Source organism: Anas platyrhynchos, chromosome 16, assembly GCF_047663525.1.
Source record: "Anas platyrhynchos isolate ZD024472 breed Pekin duck chromosome 16, IASCAAS_PekinDuck_T2T, whole genome shotgun sequence".
In the NCBI taxonomy this organism is placed as follows: Eukaryota; Metazoa; Chordata; class Aves; order Anseriformes; family Anatidae; genus Anas; species Anas platyrhynchos.
Window position 1 is genome coordinate 818,597 of NC_092602.1, and position 22,344 is coordinate 840,940.

The 22,344-nt window shown below is 51.5% G+C and overlaps 1 long non-coding RNA gene across 1 annotated transcript; it reads left to right on the forward strand.

Annotated features, from left to right (window-relative positions):
- Positions 1–7,448: 7,448 nt before the first annotated feature.
- Positions 7,449–21,903, forward strand: LOC119718559 (uncharacterized). Its single transcript, XR_005269691.2, has 2 exons — positions 7,449–7,678; positions 21,513–21,903. It is a non-coding gene; the product is annotated as an uncharacterized lncRNA (long non-coding RNA).
- Positions 21,904–22,344: the final 441 nt, after the last annotated feature.

Genomic DNA, 22,344 nt, shown 5'->3' on the forward strand with positions numbered 1-22,344 from the left:
GCAGAGGCAATGTTAAACCCGACGCCCATAGTTCAGAACTGAAATATTGTTTATTTTTTCATAGATTTTTTCCACGGATTTTTGTCTCTTTAAAATGTAATAAAATATAATATTAGCATTTCCTGGGTTTAAATGCTTTCAAGTCTGACAGCCTTTGAATACCAGTTAAAAGTGCTGCGCAGCCTGATTCACTGGCCCCAGTTACAGATCTCCATGTTTTTCTGAAAAGTAAGAAAGAAACCTCTGAACCAATGAGCACACATCCAGCAGGTATCTTTTCGGATCAGCTCTTGCTTTTTGTATGTGGTGAAGACCAGATAGATTAGTTATTTTTACTTTATGCACTTCCATTTTTTTTTCTCCCGCCTTATCTGATCCGCTTATTTTACCAAGGGCTTTATTTCCTTCAGGCTCCGAGGCTCTGAAGCTCAAAGCTTCTCGGAGACCGGGGCCCTGCTCAGCCCCTGTGCCAGATAGGCATCAGCTCCGATGGCTGCGCGCTATCGCTGCCGTTATCACACTTGCTGACAAATCCACGGAGAAGCTGAGCAGGGAGCGGTGCACGGCACCGGGTGCTCTGCGCAGCAGCGGGCAGGGGGCAGGAAGGGACCGTCCTCAGCCAGCACCCAGCACCCTGCCCTGACCTCGCTGTAACTCCCGATAATGGTGACTGCAAAGTTTTTAACTTTGAAAGTAAAACCATCTAGAAAACACGACGGATCTTACACTGAAAATGATATTAATTGGGGTAGTCACACCTGAAAATTGCCTGAAATTTGGTATTCTTAGGAAATATTAAATATTTGATGAAACAGAATAATAAAACCTGAATGACCAGTATCAGTAGCTGCAGAACAAAGTTCCTGTAAAAGTGTTCTCAGAATCAATATATTCCTGGGAAATGCCCTCATGTCACTGAAATCGCAGTTTCCGATGGAAATGCTCAATCAGAGAATTTCCAACTAGCTCCACTTCAGGCCTGAAACCCCAGAGCTATACGATTTCAGACACCACTCAAAGCTGTTCTTTAAAACCCTTTAAGTCTTTATGGAGAGAAAATCCCTCCCTGTGCTGCCCCTGACTCCAGCGGGCACCAGGCTGGGGTGGCCGCCCCTCTGCGGGGCTCTGCACCTCCGCGCCTCCTCCCGCAGCTCCTGGAGGATGAAGCCTCGGTGCCTGCTAACTGGGAGTAGCACAGCGAGCTCGTTGCTGAGCTTCAGGTTTTAAAGCAGCGAGTTGCTTCACCTCCGAAGCCACCCCCTGCCTGAGCTGGGCGTGCTGCCTGCCCTGCCCTGCGCTCTGCTCCAGCCCCGCGCAGGCTCTCCCATGGCTCTGACAGCTTCCACTTGCTCTTAGGGCTGCTGCCAGTGCAGAAGACCTCCTAGACTGGGGCCAAGCTCTTGCACCACCGCAAAAAGGTGGAACTTGATCCTAAGCAAAACAGAAAGGCAGCCAAGAGTTTCGACAGAGAAACCAAAGCCGGGAGGAGCAGCGCGTCCACAGCCTCTGCCCAGCCGGGCAGCCTGGGCTCGGGTGAGCGGCTGCCAGGCCTGTGCCATGCCCTCGCCGTGCTGGGAGGCTGCCCAGGAAACTGGAATCCTCCAGCACCACCATGTGTGGGTGCCTATTGCCATTCTCTCTCTTTTGTTTTTTTTTTTTTTCTCCACATTTTCACCCAGTTGCATTGTCCACTTGTATCAAAGGATAATTCTGGATCACGGAACTTGCACGCAGACACACGACTGAGAAAACAAAGGGAATTTATTTCTAGGTGGAAACCTACCTTGGCAATATTAGCACTGGGAGGTACAGCCTTGGTCCAACACAGCACATACGATGAAAATGGAACATTTACTTGAATTCCATCCTCTGAAAAGGGATTTTTTAATTATTATTTTTTTTAAACTGAGGATGCGGAACAACAGCACATGGCGCAGGAAAGAAAAGCAGGTGCAGGTTACTAAAATGCTGCTCATCTTTTCAACTCTGTTCATAGACAATTCCATATCCCAAAAACTGAAAGGGGAGAAAATTTGCCAAATAGTGAAATCTCTAAACAAGAACAACAAAAATAAATAAAAAAATGCACAAGTGTTTTAAAAACTGTCCCGTGGCCTGAATGCTTTATGTTACAGCAGCCATAAATTTTCTTTACAGTCCTATTAAAGCACATTCTATTTACAATGTCTGCTAACTGTCCCAGAACCTGACAGAAGATATCAGCGACTGAAAAAAAAAGTCATTTATTTTATTCAGATGACTGGGAGGAGAAGTACAGTGTTCTTGAAAGAGCTTCAAGCATCCAAGAGCTGTGTATCTGCTGGTTGCTTCAGCCCTACACTGACTGCAAGGTCTTTGAGCAGCTTTTATGTGAAAATGTTCCTTATGAAAGTAATACTTCACATACGAGACAGGATAGCTATCTTTTCTGAAAAACATTCCTGAACATGCTGGTGTCCCTTACCTGATAGGAATGGATCATGCAGAAATAAAACAATGAAGATTGGACTCCTTTCATTCATTATTTATACACACATCAGAGAGCAAGCATTTGTATGATTGAAAAACACATAAACAGTGCTTTGAGCAATACTTCATGTGCCTCTGCCCTTTCCTGGTCTGTTACTGAAAATTGTCACAGTGTGAGAGGAGGGAGTTGCCAGCAGCAGCACGAAGGCGGTGAGCAGAGTTTGCTGGGGATGCCCCGACCAGCTGGGACGAGAGTCTTGCTTTGTTTGTTTTCCTCTTTGGAGAAGCCAGCGTGCTCCTCACCAAGCTGCTCAGGTTTGTCAGTATGACTGATATTAATGAAATGTTGTTAGGTATAAATTCCGGTTTAATCTTCCAGAAGTAAAGGACATGGCTTTTCCCGATACTTGGATACTTGCCCATGCTGTACATGCTGTGTTGTCCTATCCAGGACTGTGGTCTGCTCTGAGATTTTTGGGTATTTGGTTTGCAATAATTTAATTTTAAGAAGCCATTCTACATTTCTGAATTAATCTTTTCCTGTGGTATATTGCCTAAGAAACAGCAATATTAAAGGCCAAATTAATGTAAATAAGAGGGCCTGGTGTTTGCCTTTCACTCTGTGGCTGTGAATGCTCCACCGGGGCGATGTGAGCCCACAGCAGTGCCACGGCTCCGGGCTGTGCCGGGAGAGGAGCCCGGCTGCATCGATTGCCAGCCCCAAGCTGCAGCGTGTGCACCCTGCTGCTCACCAGGCAAGACGCCCGTGTTAAGTGAATTGACAGAGGCCAAGAGAGAGGAATTTTCAGCTGAATATGACAAATTGTGAAAAAAACATGGGGACCCCTGTCCCCTCACCGCAGATCACGGAGCTGTTTTGGCACTGTCCATGCGAGGCCAGAGCAGCAGAGGGGTTCAGCACCCAGGGCCACGTGGTGCACACGGATCCAGTGCTGACTTTATCACTTGTACGTGCTGTCTCGGGCATTTATCAGCAGATCACCAGCTGCATTTGCACAGCACAAGCAAGGTCTGTCCAGGAACCCAAAGCCATGACCAGGCTGGTGGCAAGATGCTGCACGAGGGCAGCACGGCCAGCAGTGTGGAGATGAAGCTGCCCAGCTTTCCCTGCAGCACCTGGCTTTGGTAGGAGCTAAACCAGGGTTCTGCCAGAGCACAGGTAACAGCAGCCCAAAGTCAGGGGCAGCAGCAAAGCCCTGAGCACAGCTTGAAGCCAGCTCGGGCTTCAAGTGAAGGGTGACTGCTGCGGCCGGGCAGGATGCTCCTCGGCTCCCAGGGAGTGCGACGGGTCGAGGCAGCAGGTGCTCTGTGGGGGATGCTCACTGTCCCCATCCCTGCTCCTGGCAGCACTTGGTTCGGAGAGGATGCAGGAAGGAATGGTATTTGGTGTGCAGTGCCTCTCTGGAAAACCTTCTGCTGCATGCGGCGTAACTGAAGACGTTTGTCAGTAATGTAGAAGTTATTTTCCTAAGTGGACATTAATGTTTTTCCCATTAATTGGAAGAAATTCTGAGGCTGTGGAAAACCTCAAAGTGATATCACTGTGAAAAGTTTCAAAAAATTCACACTGAAAAGGGCTTATGAAATCCAGACTTTTCCCAACCCAAAGTGACTTTAAAATAACCCCTCTTACTGCCCCCCCAGCAGGTAACCAGGGTAAGGACTGGGGAGCGCAGAGCCCCTGCCCATGGAGGGGCAGCTTCAGCTGGCACCAGGAGGGCACCCTGCTGCTGGCCACCCCGCAGAGCCAGGAGCCACCAGGAAACAAGGGCACATCCCAGCTCAGCTGCCTGACTGCAGGTGCTGCCAGGAGCCGGGGGCTTCTCCCTTCAGGTCTCGTACCAAGTGCCTGCAATGGAAAGCAGGCGGCTGAACCAGAGCAGCTGAGCTGTCCCTGATGCCCTTTGGTGCTGAGTGGGCACGGAGCAATGGCATGGAAAGCCCCCAGTGGAGCAGCTGGTGCTGCAGAGCTCTGCACTCTGGAGCTGGCAGGGGTCTGTTCTGTCCCCTGGGGTCTGTCCTGCCCACTGGGAACCTGCTGGCACCTTGTCCTGGGCACCTGGTGTGGTTGGAGCCACAGCACTGCCTGGCTACCTGTGGGCTCAAAGCACAGGGACAACCAGAACAACAGGTCTGTAAAAATAATGCTTCCCTGTGCCACATCTCCTCACCTCGGGGTGCTGGGGCCAGCTGGGCGTTGGGGCCAGGCCCTAACGCTCCAGGGACGCATCCCGGCCCCGCTCTGCGCGGTGCAGCCGGGGCAGCGGCGGTGCTGCAGGCAGCTATGGAACGGGCATTCCGCCCGCACGTCAATTAGCCACGTGCTTAATTGTTTGCAGAATGGGAACCTAAATTTGCTTTTAGTGCTTCCCAACTCCCTCAGTCCCCCAATATTTCCCTGCTTGTCAGACATGCTCCGTTCCAACAGAAATAGAGATTTTTCTGGAAATGTGATTTATTTCCCCTAATTTTGATCTCTTGTTGCATTCTTCAGTTTTAGAAGCAGAACCCATGAAGAGTTTGGCTGACATGAGTGTTTGTGGAAAGGTTTCCTTTTTCCCCCTTTTCCATATTTTTCTCAAAAACAGCTACCTAAATCCAAATAAGATTAAGAGAAAAAAAAAAACTCTAAAATGGGTTACGTTAATTTAGTAAGTAGATCCTTTGTAACGATGAAAGAAGTGCAATATTCTTATGTAATAAGTCCTGCTTTATACATGCATTAATTCTTAAATTATATTGTTTTAATAAACAAGGCTGTAGACATGCCCAAGGGCACTGTTATTCTCAGAAGAGTTTTCCAAGAAGGCTTGTGTTGTTGGATTATTATTCCATGACTTCCAAGTTCACTGACTAGAACTATTTTTTTTTATACTCATATTGCAGTAAAAACAACAACTTTCAAATACTTTGTCAAGAAGATTGGGAATCAAAATGGAAACTATTTGTGTAGGATGAGAACTGCTGAAAACCTCTCGTTTTATGCAATTAGATTTGGAATCTGGAGCCTGGCTCATATTTAAAAAAAAAAAAAAAGTGTTTTCAGAAGGCTACACTAATAAGGGGTGGAGGTGTAGGAAATTCAGGTCATTGCAGCGCTTCGTGGGCTAATCCTGCTCGGGGGGATGTGTTCAGGGATACAGCTGGGCCCCAGGGAGGTGAGGGCCATCGGCAGGCTGTGGGCAGGAGCAGCCCAATGGGGATGGCACCACGACACCTCCAGCTCCTCCCGTAGCGTCCAGGCTGCAGAAAACACGAGTCAGAGGCAGCGCGAGTGGCAGAGGGCTCCGGGGAGGCATACCCCGGGCTGACCCTCGAGGACAGGATCCATTGCTCCGTGTGTCCCCTCCATAGGGCTGCTGCTGGCATGGGGTGAAAGGGTGCTGCCTGCCTGGATTGCAGCAGCCAGAGAAAGCCAAAAAGGCCCAGAAAAGCTGCTGTGCCAGGGCAGCTTGTGCCATCTTCAAGGCAAGACTCAGGATGTATCCGTGCCACTTAATCACTGTCGATGTCCTGTGTATGGCTCCATGCTCTCCTCCAGCCCTCGTACCTACCGGCAGGGAACAGGAGCTCCCACCGAGCCTGTCAACAGGGAGCTGCTCTCCTGTCTCACGTTTCTGGCTTCGCTGGCCATTCTTTCAAAACCGGATACAAATGAAGGGAAATCTCACCAGTTTGTGCCTCTGTCAAGTATCTTCTGCCTTATTTCCTTGAATTATTAGCTCTCTTTTATTGGGTTTGGCTTGCAGGAGGATGACTATTTCATCCATCAAATCAGAATCTTTTTAACACTAATACTGAATTTATAGAAGTGGTTAAACGAAGTGTTGACAATATGGACAATGTGTTTCTGATTAACGCTGCAATTTAAAGTGAAACTGCCAACTGCCTAGAGTTCCTAAAACAGCGCAGCATTTTTCCAGACCCAGCGGGCTGGAGCTCCGCGTCGCAGCGCAGCAGATGTCAGACACCGCGCACGCTGCACTTGCGAAGGACGGACTCTGGAGCCAGGGCTCCCCTCCAGAAGCTTTGCTTTTCCCTCCAGCGATCATATTTGTCCTTTGCTCTTCCCTTTTTATTGCCCTGTTTGGGTGCATTCTCCAGCTCAGGTTATTAGCACTGAGACGTGTTCCTGCCTTTCCCGGGGAAGGGCAGGGCACCGTTCCCAGCCCCTGGGAGCAGCTCTCCCTCAGCGGTATGTTCGGTGCACGGGGAGGGCACCCGCGGGCTCCATGCTGGCTCCTGGTGCTCAGCATCACCCCGTGGCACGTGCACGCAGCACCGTGTGTGCGCAGTGGGTGGAGGAGCGGGGATGGGACGGAGCACAACAGCCGGTCCTTTCTCTTTGAAGGACAGGAAAGCAGATTAAAATATCTTTTTTTTTTTTTTTTTTTTTTAATATGTGACACAAAAAAGGAGGAGTTAAACCAATGAAATAGCAACAGGAACAAAAGGGAGAGGGAGAATGGGGAGTGCAAGCAGAGCCGAGCCATCACTACAGTATCTAACAGAAGCAGTGTGATCACAGCCGACTTAAGAAGTATCACTTCCACCTGAAATCTCCTTTGAGAGCACTCACAGGACCAGGAGCTTTGATTCCCTCCTTTCCTTTGCTCGTTAATCGCCTTCAGTTGCAATACTGAACTTCTGAAATTCAACAGCTACTAAAATCTAAAGTATTTAGGGCTGGGAAAACCTTGTGGAGTTGGAGGTTTTGCAAAATGTTTTGGCTTCCCCAAGTTCAGAGCTGCAGTTTGAGTTCCGGAGTTTTCTTCCTGTAGTTTTAAATCTGCTGGGTTTGCTTCTTGTCCAAGGGTGGTTAAGTTTAGGCAAAAATGGCATCTTTCCCTGGTGCACGGTGTAGGATTAGCAGAGCACCCGCATTTCCAGGGGTGAAGAGGAGCACCCAGTGCACGGCGTTACCTGCATGCCCCGTAGCCCTGTACATCTGCACTGCTCAAAGCCCCTCCTTGGTGAGGCATCGCTCAGGGGAATGCACTCCAAGTTAATTGTGACCGAAGTATGCTAGAGTTAGTCCCACTGCTTATCCCCCTGCTGATGCTTGTGAGGGCATTCAGCTGGTGTCCGTCTCACCGGTATAAATCCCACCTGTGGTGGGGGAGCTCTGGTTGCTGAATCTCTGGTGCTTGGGCTGCTCGGGACTTGCTGAGACCAGGCTCATCCCAAGGTAACAACTGTGGGGGGGATGATTTCCAGGCTGGGTATATGTTTGAGATGAAAGAAAATCACTTTTAAACCTTCACTCCAGGCTTGAACTAAAGCCAGGCTGACCCTTTGCTAAGCTGCTGTTTCCTTCCTTCCCCCAGTCTTTTGCAGTCCTCTTCCCCTACCCGTCCCCAAAATGTTTCAGCCCCTATCTGGCCTTGTTTAAGAGTCAGCTTCAATAGTACCTTTGTTAAGGGAGAAATCTCATTAAATGTGAGGTAAGAGGAAATGAGAAAGTGTAAAACATCCAGATTTATTACCTGTTGTCTTCTGAGTATTTGAAAATAAGGAGGGGGGGGGCAAGAGGGTGACTGGTATCAAAGTTGTAAGCTTCTGAGCATTGATGTTGCTGCACGTGCTGCCTTCAGCTCTAAGGGTGCTGCTTACTCATAACACCGTTTTATCAGAAAGAAAATATTTGAGTTTTGTGCTTCTTGAGATAAAGAAGTGAATTGGTCCTAATGCACAAGCCTACTGGCTATGAGCCTCGTTACCCCATGCACATACAGGTGAATGTTTTTTGTTGTTGAATTCAGAAATTTTTCTCTGTTCAAAGGGAAAGATTTTGCAGGATAGGTACTGTCTACTTTTTCCTGTTTTTAAGCTGAAAATAAAAGTACAAACCACTGAATTAGTGTTGGGCTTAACAGCACTGCTAACGAGGGAGCAGGCTGCAACCTGGGGTGAGTGAGCCCTCTGTTCTTGGGCATCATACCCGGGGTGCCCTGAGCCACTCGTCCTCTTGCAGGAAGAAGGGTGCAGTGGTAGGATGTTTCTAGACAAAACAGCTGGATTAGGGAAACCATAAAACCTGATAAAAATACCTCTGTGGAACAGCCATAGAGAGCTCTGCATGCTGGGTGGACCAGCACAGCTGCACGAGCTGAGTTACTGCCTGTTGGCTGGGTCCCGGTGCAGGGGCTCTGCACTTGCCCTCCGCTGGAGAAGTGTTTTATCCGGGTGGTGAAATGCTCAAATGTCCAATCTGAGGCACGTGGGACCTGAGGTCTGCTCGTGTGGCACCTTCTGTGTGTGTAGCTGACCTGCACGCATCTGTGAGCGTTCATCTCCGACGTGGTGTAAATCCCAGAAACCTCTCGCTGGGCACTGCACAGACAGGGATGGGGCGGGAGCAGGCAGCTGTGAGCACCGTGTTGTAAATAACTTTGCCCACCCTCACACAACAGCTCCAAAAGAGAGGTGCTCTTCCAGCGGGGCTTTTGGTGTGTGTGTGTGTGTCTGGTGCGTGTGGCTCTGCCTCACCCTCACTGTGCTAACGGGACCGATGTGCTGCTCGGTTCAGCCCTTTAAATGAATTAGTGGTTGGGGAGTGATGCGCTAATTTGTCCTCTCCCCACGCAGTGTGCAGGAGGTTGGTGTCACCGGTGATAACCGTGCCTGCCGCCCCCCGGGCTGGGCGAGGCGAGGGGCCGGGTGCTGTCCTGTTTCCCAAATTGCTGTTCCCGGCTTGTTGGGCCGTTACCATGGAGAATCAGCAGCCAGGGGAAGGGGGGGGGGAGCCTCTCGGCAGCGCCGGCTGCGGCCACCCCGGGATCCCTCTCCGCGATCGCCGGGTCCCGGAGCGGGGCCGGGGGCTGGCGGGGAGCGGTCCCGGCGGGGCAGGGCGCGGGGGCGGCCGCAGCCCGGTGTGTGCACGCCCTCCAGAGCACGGGGAAGGGCGCAGCAGCGCCTTTGTCCTCGGCCGGCCGAGCCCAGACAAAAGGCTCCCTCCTGCTCCGCGTGGCAGCGGGCAGGGCTGCCCCGGGCTGCTCGCCTGGGAAATGAGGGGACTGCAAAGGGAACCCCCCCGGCACCGCTCCCCGTGTGCTGTGGGGCGCTGGGTGCTGCTGGTCCCCCCCCCACGTCTCGGCTGTGTCCCCACAGGCAGGGCTGGCGGTCCCACTGCGGGCTCTGGGAGGTCCCCGGGCAGGGGGCTGTTCTTGCTGCCCCCCGCTCCCCGTTAGGTGGCAGCTGAGGCCCCCCTCGTGGCTCCAGGCTCCGTGCGTGCTCGCTGTGCTCCTGGGCAGGACACAAAAAGGCTTTCTCCAGCGCAGGACACCGCAGTGGCTGCTTTCCTTTATCGTGAGTGCCCGGGAGATTCATGTTTATTGCAACTTTTTTTGTGTACTTGTGCCTCTCAGATAGCAAGAATCGATAGTCAATAGTTCTTCTGAAGTAAGCATTGCTGCGGGACAGAAGTGTGGCCCCACAGGGCTGATGAGCATCGCAGGCTCATGATGAACAGTGTTAGCAATCAAAGAATCATCTAGGTTGGAAGAGACCTCAAAGATCACGTACAGCTGTTTACAATTTAACCAAGCACTGACAATTCAGGGCTGAATCGCCCAGCCCTTCATCTTCCAGCTTCACAGTTCCCGAATTTGGCCTGTGGTGCCTCTGAAACATTGCAAGTGACCACAGGAGGTGGTTTGCACCTTCTGTGGTCAGAAGCTGAGATAAGCAATGCCTTGCTCAAGAGGGTATCGATGTCCTGTGATAGCCCCAAGCAACCATCCAGCCTGATAGATGTGTTGAAGGCAGAGGAATGTGATCTGGTTTAGTTTTATTAAGAACAGTGATGTAGGATGACCCACCATCGCTAAGGGCTGGTCAGCACACAGGTTTGGTGGCATCCCCACCAGTCTTGGTAGCAGCCGGGAACCTCAGAAGCCCATCTCTGTGGTACCACACAGGTAACGCATCCCCCTTCGTTTGGGAGCTGCAGCCCTGGTGTCAGCAGGCCAAAGCAGACTGGTTGGTGAGTTCAGTGTTTGATTTTATTTGATTTTTGTGCTGCCTGCAGGGTCTGGAGCTGGGTGTTGCTCTGGGCGTCAGAGCCAGCCTGGCTGCACACCGTGCCTCTGGGGACTTGCACCCATTTGTGCTCTTACCCTGGTGCAGAGGAGACCACCAACCCCGAGTGCCCTGGGGAGGTGCCGTGCCCCAGCACACAACAAGGGGCTAGGGCCCTGCTTCAGCCGTGTGGCTCTAAACCACCACACCTGCATGCCCACAAGCAAATCCTCAGTTGGCTACTGCCAAGGCAACTGTGCACCCCCAGTCTTTGCTGGGGTGGGGGCTGTATCCTAGAACGATGCCCACCCCACCTGGCCTCGTGTTTGCTGTGCACCCCAAGGCCCGTCCTGGTGCGTGGCACCAAGCGATGCCAAGTGCGGGGGCTCAGTGGCACCGTGCGGGGTTTGAGGCAGCAGATGCAGGGAGCAAATTCACCTTGTCTGTGCTGAGGCAGCTTTAAATCAGGGCATGAGCGAGTGGCAGGGCTCTGGGTGCCTGCTGGTTCTCCCTCCATCCACTCTGTATTCTAACCCTAATTGTCTGCAGCAACCTGTTATTACCGCGCCTTTAACATGATAGACACAAATAGGACGCACTAATCCACTACTCTTTGGTTTAAGAGTCATTACAAAGTGCTTAATTAAGTAAGCCTCACTTAATCACAAAATGTTTGCATGCTAAACGAGTTCTTGTGAAGCACGACACTTGACATATTCTGTACAAAAATAATTACAAGCGGGAGGCCTGGTACATTGAGCCTCCGAACATTTCATTTCAGGCCTTGCCCATTCATCACCAGGCTGGAATTAAAAGGCTTTCAGTGCCGAGCGGTGCCAGACTCCCACATTCCTGCCGGCTGAGTCACTGTGGCTGCCGAGCTGCTGCGGGCGGCCATGGCACGGGTGCTGCCGGCATCAGCTGGTGCTGGGGCTGCAGCACAGGAGGTGCGGGTGCCCTCGGTGGGAGGCTCACGTCTGGCAGCGCGAGTGAGGCTGTGGTCTTCTCTGTGCGAAGGACAGGTTCCCCTGAGCGTGCGCTTGCAGCAGCAGAAGTGTGGTGGCAGGGACTTGGTTAGCATCAAAGTTTCGAAAGCCAGTGTTGTGGTCACTTGGGGTGCAGTGGGAATGGGAGGAGGTGAAATCCTCAGTGCCTCCGGAGCCTCACGACCACCCCTTCCTTGGGAGGCAACGCCACCCCAGCTACATCCACATCCCCTGCCTGCAGGCACAGCGGCGTTCCCAACCCTGCTCCCTCCCAGCCTCACAAAAGCTGCTGAATGGGATTTTGTCAGGACCAGCGTGCAGACCTTTGTTGGAAGTGCTGGTGCCCATTAAAATCTGTATCCCCGTCGGGATAATTGGGAACCTTACCCAAGCCTCCCTTTTGATGGAAATCCTTTAATTAGTGTTCTGTATGTGCTATAATGCCCTCAGCACCCTGGTTGTTTTCTCACACGTTAGCTGCTCAGGTTGGAGCATTCTGAGCTCTGCAGCACGCTGCACAACGTGCACGAGGGCGTCCTTCAGCACCCAGGGTGCGTGGTGCAGCCGGCATGTAGGTGCTCCTCATCCTGCCTGGGGTGCCTGCCTCTTTCTGACTGTTTTGTGGCCTCTGAAGCTCAGCACATGAAAGTGAGGAGAGCTGACCCCCTCACAACCAAGCCCCCCCACTCAGGAAATATCCCTGCAGGTGGCTGCGCTCCCCTGATGTGGTCAGCTTCATGGGCACGGCCGGTCTCCTCTCCCCATGTGCTCTGCTGCACGGCGGTGTATGACGGCAATGCACAAAGCCAAGGACACATTTGCTGCATGGGGGCTGCCCCGTGTCTGTGCTGGAGGCTGTTACCCACAGAGCTGCCCTGGCTGGTGCTGGGGGAGTCCAGGATGGTGTCCCCTAAGCCACTGATGCTCCTTGTCCTCAGCTGGACGAGGGGGGCTTTGCAGCCCTGGGGAGCCCAGCTGCAGTCAGCAGGGTGGGAGGGGAGGTGCTGCCTGTGCTCTGCTGGGGGGCTGGGTTCCATACAGTATGGGGTCAGCAGCAGAGTGGCTGGACTGGCCCCGTGCCCTGTGGGCTGCTGGAGCCAGCACAGGGGCACAGCCCGCCGGGCTGGTGGGGAGGGAGCTGCTGGTGTCATCTGTCTTTGTCAAGACTCACGCCTTCAGTGTTTATCAGGGGAAAACAAACAATTTGTGTGAGTTAGGAGGGCATTTGCAACTGGACTGTTATTACAGTGTCATATAGGGTGTTTATTGCATAGGATAGATCACGGCATGACTTGTGGAAAGACACCTCATTTCCAAGCAGTGTAAAAGGAACGCAGGCTTTGACATCAGATTGGTCTCCTTGCACTGTTCAACCCACCTTACGGCACAGCTGCGGCTCACCATCCGCTGCTGGTAAAGACCTCCAGCTTTCTCCTCTGGACCCCATTTCAGAAAAGGGTCCCTTTGAGTGTTCCATGGTGTCCCCTTGTTTGATGTCGGTGTCTGCTGAATCCTGGCTTAACTTCGCTTGCATGTGCTGTACCTTGCTGTAAAACCTTGATACTGCTAATGTGCTGCAGGGCTGATCTGTTATGCAGACAACCGGGGAGTGATTTGTGATCAGGGTTATCTGCTGCGATGGCACCTCGTGGTGGGCTTCTGCTCCCCCATCTCTCTCACCCTCTCCGAGGCCATTGTCCCGGGCAGGAAGCAGCAGCGACCTGCAGCTGCTGGGCTCGCTCGTGAGCAGCATTTGGCCTTTTCTCGGGGATTACGGAGATGATAAATATGTGGATGACAACCCTGCTAAAATATGCAGCTTTGAGGGGGGAGTTACCAATCTGTTTTTCTAGGAGGGGCACGAGGGGATATTTTTTCTTCCTTTCCTGATGGCCCGGTCCCAGTCCTGAGCCGCGCTGTCATCATCGTTGTCTGAAGGCAGGGACGAGCCCCGGGGGCTCCGCAGGGCGCAGGGCTGGGTGTCACGGGGTGGGACGGGACCCCCGCCCAGCGGGGAGGGGGGGCCGGGCCTGTGCTCCAGCCTGGCCCCCCGCCAGCAGCCCGCAGCGAGGGCCCGCGGTCTGTTGTGTTCTGTAGCCATGGCAATCGCTGCTCCGCCACACGTTCTGCACGGCTGCTTGACATCGCCGCGGGAGCAGGGGCCGGAGGGCACAGAGCCCCTCACGGGGCTGAGGGGAGCCCCCACGGCCCCCAGCAGCACGGAGCTGCCGAGGAGCTCCTCAGCACCGCGGTGCTTTGCGGAGCTGGCCGGGCTGCAGCAGAGTTTTGTTTTGGAGGCAAGCTGGAAAAACATTCGAGCACGCTATGGCATCCTGTGTGACATTTTCGTATCAAGTCATTTCAATTTTTAATTCAGAAACAGCTTGTATTTCAATATTTTCATTATTTATCATATTACATTGTGTTTTGCATCGTAACTGTTGTCTTCTATATTAATTTTACATGATAGATTATTTTGCTTGAAGTCAAAATTGGAATAAAATCCAAGCGCTTTTGTCAAAACCGACCCGTTTTAGTTAAGCTGCAGCACTGCTTTCCAATGTATTCCTTCACAGACAATTTAAAAACGTTTGTTTCTGCTCTCATTCCAAAAGGTTTGTTTGTTTTTTTTTAAAGCTTGAAATTCACGCAGCAGGACCGCCGAGGCGCTCGGACTTGCAGCTCCCATGGATGCCTTTTGGCCCACCCAGAGCATGGTGCGGGATGTGCGGGAGGATGGAGGAGGTCGGGAGCACCGGGCGATGCTCAGGCTGGGGCTGCTGCAGCAGCAGAGCCCCCTCTAACCTGGGGGAGCCGTGTTTTTGGACACAGGCACTGACAAAGGACCAGGAAACACATATGGTAAAAATTAGTTAGCAACATTTCCAAACTTGGTCATCTTCTCTCCTGCACGAGCGCAGGTTGCCAAGCATCGGGCTGTGCCGTGCCGGGGATGCTGCCTGGCCCCGGCTGGTGCTGAGCGGCGCTGAGCCGGCCGTGGGGCAGGGCGAGGGGTGGCTGCTGGCCGGGGAGGAGCCGGGGCTGTTTGTAAACCTGAGCTTGAGTTTGACTAATGCTTTGGCCCAGAAAAGGAGGAATGATCTTTCTTTTTTTTTTTCTTTTTCCAAAACCTCAAAGCGTATCAGATTGCCATTTTCAAAATGAGATTTTTCATTTCAAAGTGGCATTTAACAGTTAAGGATGGATTTGGGTTTTTGCCTTTGTGTTTGGAGGGAAGGCTCTGGGAAAGGGGTACAACAACTCGAAACAAAATATTTCAGTTCAGCTTCGACAATATGTTCAGTGTTTTAATTATTTGTTGCCCTAAAATTCCAAGCGCTTATTTTTGGGTTCATTTTCCGCCACTGAAGTAAAAGAAAGTCTGTGATTTGTCTGGCTTGCCTCAGGACCTGCTGGGTGCCACTTGGAAAATCGAGCTGGGGGCTGGCTCGCGCCTGCGAGCACTTTCACCAAAACCCGCTCGGCGCGGGGCCTGGCAGGGGAACAGAGGCAGCGCGCTCGGCTTGGCGCGGGGAGCACGGCGCGGTTTCGCAAAGAGCATGCGTTTCCAATGTGTTTATTTTGTGCTCTGGGAACAGCTGTTGATATTTTGACACTTGCCAACTCTGCAGGATCTTCAGGGAGTCTCCTTCCCTCCCCTCCGCTCGCCGAGGCTCCCCCTTCTGCTTCTTGCTTTCTTTCCTTTTTTCCAGGCAACCTCTTCCTTTTTGCATTTCTTTTGTTCATGGCCGGAGCGAGCGGGGCCGGCGGCGGGCAGGGAGCTCCTGCACCAGGCTGCGGGTGGCCGGGCACCGCTGGTCCCGCATCGCCTCCTGCCCCGCGCCTCCCCTGGGCTCCGGCCGTGGGGTTTTTGCCCCGCCGGGGGGCAGAGGGGCCCCCACCGCCGTGCCCCATCCTGCCCTCGCTCGGCCGGCGCGCGTCAGCCCGCGTCGGCTGCGTGCCAGATTAGCTGGGTTAAACTGCTAATGCTCCTGCTACGTGGAAGGCTGCTTTCAGTAAGTGGCTCCCCGTAGCTTATTTGACTCCAGGCCCAAATCTAATGTCTCAGTGGGCCTGTTACATTAAGCAGGCCCAAGTGGTAGGAGATTTAAAGCATCAAAATGAAGTGCTTTATCACTCCGTACTGTGTTCTTGGCTGCTTTCGTTGGCCTCACTTCACAGGCTTTGCAGCCTGCAAGCAGAGCCCTCTCGGCAGGCCCATTACAAATTCCACTTGTTGACGGTTGCCTTGTTGCAGGATTTAATGGTAGAATAATATTTACACAGTAAACTCCTCTGGAGGTGTTATAAACACCATAAAAAGGATTTTAGAAGCTTAATGAGCGTTAGTGAAGTCGAGACAGGATAATGTGGCAACTGTGCACTGTAATCTGATTTGGCACCTTCTGCACAGCAGGAGTTAGTGGGTGGAAGAGCTTTTTAGTTTTTTTGTTTGTTTGTTTTTGGTGTGTAATATCGCTTGTTTAGCATGGTGCTAAGCATGGGATTTGGGGGGAGCCCTGTGCAGAACCGGCCGACCTGAGCGTGCAGCTGGCTGCAGGACTCAGGTGCTTCTGAGATTCGTGGTCACGATGCTGCGGGGACTTTTTCTCAGGTGTGAGGGGTATCAACACCTGGGCCAATGTAATGCTCGGCCCCAGGAAAGCCCCGCGCTGAGTCCACGTTAGACCTTGGTGCTCACGACTAGCATGTTGCAGCAGTACGTTCCCTGTATTTTTTAGCATTATAATTCCTGTTTCCTCCTTTATCTGAGCTGCAGATGCCTCCCTCTCTATTTGTATGTATGCTTACACGTGCACAGATGCACACACGTATCCAGGCTATTCTGGGATCGATTTGCAAACCAGCCCAGAGCATTTGGTTATTCATGTGCAGATATTTTAGGTTCCCTCTTGGGAGGGCAAGGAGGGTGCAGAGTTCTCGGTACCTCCTGCGCCTCTCAGAGGCACTGGGCACCTCTCCAGGGCCGAACCGGAGCGGGTCCTGTGCTCAGGCACCTGCGTGCTGCCCTTCTGTCACCAGTGTCAGCCTCTGCTCCTGGAAAGGCAGCTTTGTGAAAGGAAAACATTTCTGTTTCAGCAAAGTGCTGGTTAGCAAAGGGTGTCTTCTGTTTTGCTAACATTTTTTCAGAATTTAGATTCTTTTTCAGTTTGAATTTTGTACGGTTTATATATATATTGCTGTTATACAAATATATATGACTTCTAAAAAAATCTATTCCGTGCACGCTGTTGAAAACCTGCATTTTCATCCACTTTAGAACAGAAACCCAAGTACACCCATAGCATTTCAGCCACGAAGCAAATGGCTGCTCTCTCTGCAGCTCCTCTCCCTTCATCTTGGCTCAGGCTCAGCCCTCTTTGGTGGCGTTTTGTGCTGCAGCACAAGACCCTCTGTCCATTCGCTCAGTGGAAACACCCGTCCCTTTCTACCATGCAAGTTTGTGGTTTTGTGAACTTTGAGGACTTTGATTTTGACACTGGAGGAGCTACCCTCAGCCTATCCAATTTCTGAGGGACATGAGGAGCTGTGAATCTTGAGGCTGACTTGCCAGGAGCAAAAAGCTACCTTTTGTAAATAAGCCAATATTTTCTTTCTTTCAAGGGGAAGCTGACAAAGATCAATACCAGCCTGCAAAAGACATTGCCCTCTTAAGAATTAGCCCTTTGCAGAATCATTAATCCAGGAAGCTGTTACAGGGTGACAAGAGCATGGAGGCTCTGCCAGGTCTTGGAGGGATCGCAGGAACATTGCCTTATGCACAGAAAAACAAACCGAATGAAATCACCAAGAAAATAGCTGCTATGCTCTGGGCTTGTTCTGCCCGAGGAGGTGATCTGACTTTAATTAGGGAAGGCTGGTTGTACTCCTGATAAGTGTCATTAAAGGAACCTGGTATTTTGCTTCTGTTTCACTCCAGTTGGTCTGTGTGGGGCTGGGTCCACTGGCTTGTGCCCCCGCAGCAGGTGAGGAGGCAGAGCGTGCCCCAGAGCAGACCGGGCACAGCTGCAGCTGCCCATCCTGCTGATAAGGACAGAGTGCCAAGAAATCAGTAAGAGTATATTGTTGGATAAAACAAAAACGCTCGTTTCCTGTTTGGCTGCTTTTACCCATTACCACATCTTTCCCAAGTGCTCCAGGACTTTTTCCCTTCTAACCATGCTGGCACGGGGGGAGTGACAAGGGATGAGCTTGAACCTGCTGGCGAGGCCACACAGCACTGAGCCAGGGTGAAGGGGACCCTGACAGTGCGATTTATTGCACTCCCCAGTTTCCTGGAGGAGAAGTGAGATGCCCCATCCCTCGAAATATTTAATGGCTTAATTCTGCACAAAGAACTTACACATATGCTGTGATGATTAGGCACTCAAAAACAAATACTGAGTGAAGTATAGGAACCTACAGACAAAGGAAAATGTTAAAAGGAAACAGCAGAAGAAGGCAAAATATTATGAAGTGGGTGCTTTCCCGGTCCCACTCCTCCCCGTGACATCCTGACACAGCTGGGCCGGGAGGTGCTCCTCTCCCCAGGGAAGAGGGGTGTCTGGTCGAGTCTGATAGGGTCAGGGCTTGCTCAGCGTGAGCCGTGTGAAAGTGCTGTTTGAAAATGTGGAAAGCACTTCCATTTTTTCTGACCATTGGTTCACACCATCAATGGGTGCGTGAAGGGTTCCCAGCCCTTGGGGGCTGCAGTGTGTGCCTCAGTTTCCCCTGAGCGGTGGGAAGGGGGTCTGTGGGTGCCAGTGGTGGTCGGGGGTACGCAGCACACTGAGTGGCACGTGCACATAGTAAGCAGTGGGCTTGGGGGTGTGAGGTAACACACACAATCTTATTTAACTAAGAAAAATCACAGCAGAAAATGCCAAAAGCTGAAGCGGTGACATGTCTGGTTAACAGCTAGAAATGAAAAAATAATTCCAAACAACATGTTTGTCACAACATTGAAGGGTCACCCGCTAAGCAAAGGAAGCCAAAGAGGGAAACAGTTCTTAGGTGTAATTACAGTTTCTAAGAAGTTTTTCACTTGCTCTGTAATTGTCGGAGGGTGGTGATTGGCGCTGCAGCGGCAGTGGGAAAGCACAATAGAGCTGTAATTTACGGGGCTGGAACCGTGAAGTCAGAAATGGTTTGGGAATTATTACTAATCTTCACAGATTCAGCTGCTCGTATGCTGGCCAAGGCAATTCGGATTATAGTCTCAGGAGGAGCCGTTCACAGTGATCTTGTGTGCTCGCATGCTGCCTGGGCGCAGGAGCTCTACCCGAGCATCTCCTGCCTGACACCAGCATGGACCCGACGTTGCTGGGTGAACTGGGGCAAATTTGGTCACAGAGGAGGTTGACATGCTCAGTGCATCATTCCAAGAGTTGTGTGGGTTTTTTTTCTTCTGTTTCTGGCCCAAATGTGGGAGCCTCAGTCTGGGTGTGGGATGGTGCTTTGTTTCTGCCTTGAAGAGCTCTCCACTACCAGAAGGCCCCCACAGGAGGCAGTTTCAGAGCGTGAAGGTTGCCTTATCGCCTTTCCCTAATAAACTCAGTTGTTGGAAGTGCTCTGAAGCCAGGAGCAGCAGGCACAAGGCGGTGAGCTGGGGGCCACCTGCTCCACCCCAAAAGTGGGAGCATGTGCCCAGCCTGGTGGCCCTGTGCCCGGGGGGACATGGTGTGGGGGCACCGGGGTTGGGTTGAGCGGCTCCTGAGCCTCCCTCTGCTTGTGGCCACAGCTCCCCATACCCAGCAGCGTGGTTTGGGGCAGGATTGCTTATTTTTAAGTAGTTATTTTCCCAGCCTTTTCCCTCCCCATGCCCGCGTACTGCTGAGCTGGGGGCAGTGCAGGTTACGAGACGTGAATTTCTGAGATAAAAGCTCCTCTCTGCAATGCCATCCTCTGCCAGCGTGGAAATGCGCAGCTCTTTCACGTCAGGCAGCTGCCTGTGTTCGGGAGAATTAAAAAAAAAATCACACTTTTTTTCATTTGTGCTGATTTACATATTAATAGTTTGCATATTAAACAACTACTTCAGAGGGTGGGCGGGCTAATGAATGCAGCAGTCTCCTCTATTTTAACTCAATTTGCCTCATCCATATTCCAATGACTTTGGGGATTGGTATTCAGTTTTCATTGAAATTATCCAAGCCAGACCTAATTTGTGCTGCCCTTCCATTAATCCAATTAATTAGCACCATTGATGTGTACTGCCTTTGTAATGCAGCTTTGTTCAGCGCTGCTGCCGCTAATGACAGCCTAGTATCAGAGCAAATAATGAGCAAACCAAAGGAGCATTTGACCCTTGATGTACCCTCAGACAATGCAGCAGTTTTTAGTCTGGAGGCCCTAATTTAGGTTCGATAGCCCAAATTATAGACAATAATTCAATATTCTTTGTGGGGAGCTGAGCAAGTGTCACCCTGCTATTTGTTTAGCTTATCATTTTTTTCCTGCCTCTCTATTTATGTATTTTTTTTTCCCTTTTCATTATTTTCTAACCTGGCCTCCCTGCTCCACCTCCAGCATTGATTTCTGACCTTGTTTCCACCGAGGGGTCTGAAGATCTCTTTGCTCTGAAGGAATTCATTAACCTTTCCCCCTGCCCAGAACTGGAGAGAAAATCTTTATATTTTTAAGTAAGGCAAATAAACACAGTTAGTGATTATCGGAGTCCCCTCACTAGCTGCTCCTGGAGAACTCAGTTGCTGGCTCAGGAACCATGCAGCGTTTCTATCTTTTGTGCAATCTTCCCCTCCTCGTTCTGCAACCATTGTTTAACGCCTCCTGGTTGTAACGGGGCCGGGGCTGTCCTCTCTGCGCCCTGTGCTCACCCAGGCACCGCCGGTGCTTCCAACCCGGCACAGAGCTCAGGGCACGAGCCCAGTGCTCCCCCGTGTCACCGCGGTGCCGTGTGTTAAAGGCAGAGTTTGGCTGCAGTTATCCACAGGCAGGCCCCTGAACTCATTAGGGTTGTTAATTACATGCAGCACAGCCACCACGTCCGCCAGGGAGGGGACTGGAAGCAGGAAGGCGCTGTCGGAGCTGGAGGGGGACAGAAAGCCCATCCTGCTAAGGGACGTGGGATTTTGGTGCTCAGCTTCCTTTTAACTGCAATGAAACCCGGTTATTCTGAGATTGTCCCTTCAGGAAAATTCTCAGGATGGCAGAAAAAATGTATTTTGGGAAGACTGATAGATAATTGGTACAAGTACTGTTTCAGATGCAATAAATCAGTTAAACTTTTTATATATCACAAAGGACAATTGAAAAAAAGTTATTACAGGAGGACAGGTCGAATGCTGTCACCACTCTTCTTTGTTTCTCCTCCTCCTCACCAAAACTTCATTTTGAGCAAATAGCTGTGGTTTTGTGAGGTGCCTGCATTGCACAAGGGCGATGCTCTCTGGAGCTGTCTGCGTGTGCCTGGCGCAGCTCCCTGTGGGTGGTTTGGGTGCTGCACCCTCCTGAGGGGCCCACAGGGACCATCCTGCTCCAGGTAGGCTCAGAGGTGGCAGGGGTGTCCCCCGCTACCTGTGCTGGGTTGGGGTGGCAGACAGACAGACAGACAAGCCCTGTGGGAGCACAGCTCAGAGCGGGGTGCCTCTGCTGGGTGCTGCTGAGCTGTGCTGGTGCCAGTGTGCTGTGCTTCCGAGTGGGGAGTCAAAGCCGGCACCTTCCCTACCTCTCCACGCCGCTTCCAATCACTTCTCCTCAGTGTTATAAATCATGCTGTATGAATGGAAGCTTATACAGTTAGTTGCCTGAAAGATTTTACTGATTAACCTTAAAATACGCTATAAATCTTATTCTCTTACTTGCTCATGGAGCACTGAGAAAGCAAACAGATCCCTGAGGCTCGAGCCTGGCACATGCAGCAGTGCCAGCTCCCTCAGCCTGGGCGAGGAGCTCCAGGGCAGCAGGGACTGGCGATGTGGGGCTGCTGGGTGCCACAGGCTGCAATCAGCATCGTGGAAAAAAGGTGTTTTTATGTTGTTTTGTCCTCCTGTCAAGGTATACAGCCAAAGCTGCACCACCATGTCTGAGGTCTTCGGCTGGCCTGGTGGTGGTGGAAGAGAACTGGTGGCTGGTGGAGAGGTAATGCCAGCCTCCTTGCCTGTGCTTTGCCTACAACTCCAGGATGAAGATATAAAGGATTATTTTGAAAAACGCATTAAAACCACAGTCACTGGGCATTGGGCCTGTGATCTTATGCTGGGGTTTGAGGAGAGCTTACACCTGGAGGTGAGATGCACAGGTACTAAATATTGCAGCTTGTATTTGGACTGGACAGCACCGGGAGCTATTCCTGATAAATTGTATTTCCTGTGTGTACGTGGGGTGGTTTCTACTTTGTTGGTGCTATTCTGCTCCTGATGGAACGTTGGTGAGGGTGGTTTGACCAGCGGTGGGGTGTTTTGGTGCCTCTCCCCTTGTCTTCTGCTGTGTGGCAGAGCCCTGCTGGTTCCTCCTGGTGGTACACCTGAATTTCTGAGCTGTGAAGCTAACGAGTTCAGGAAAAATAAGTAGTATGAAAGATGTAGCGCAAATATTTTTAGCTCATGTATTCCACACCATGCCAGTTTTTTATGCTGCATTGTAATGCACTAAATGTAGACCGTGTGGTTGTAAATGTAATACTAAAACCACCCCTGTGTTCGGTGCTGGAGCCCCCCTGAGAAGCCGGGACACGCAGGGGTTTTCTCTGGCCCGTTACCTGCTGCATCGCCTCCAGCTCCCGGCTCTGCCTGGTGCATGGCTGTCTCAGGCTTCTGGTAATCCCTCTTAATAACCTTGTTGGTGGCAAGAAGACCAAGTGAGATATCCAAAGCAAGCGGGTATTAAA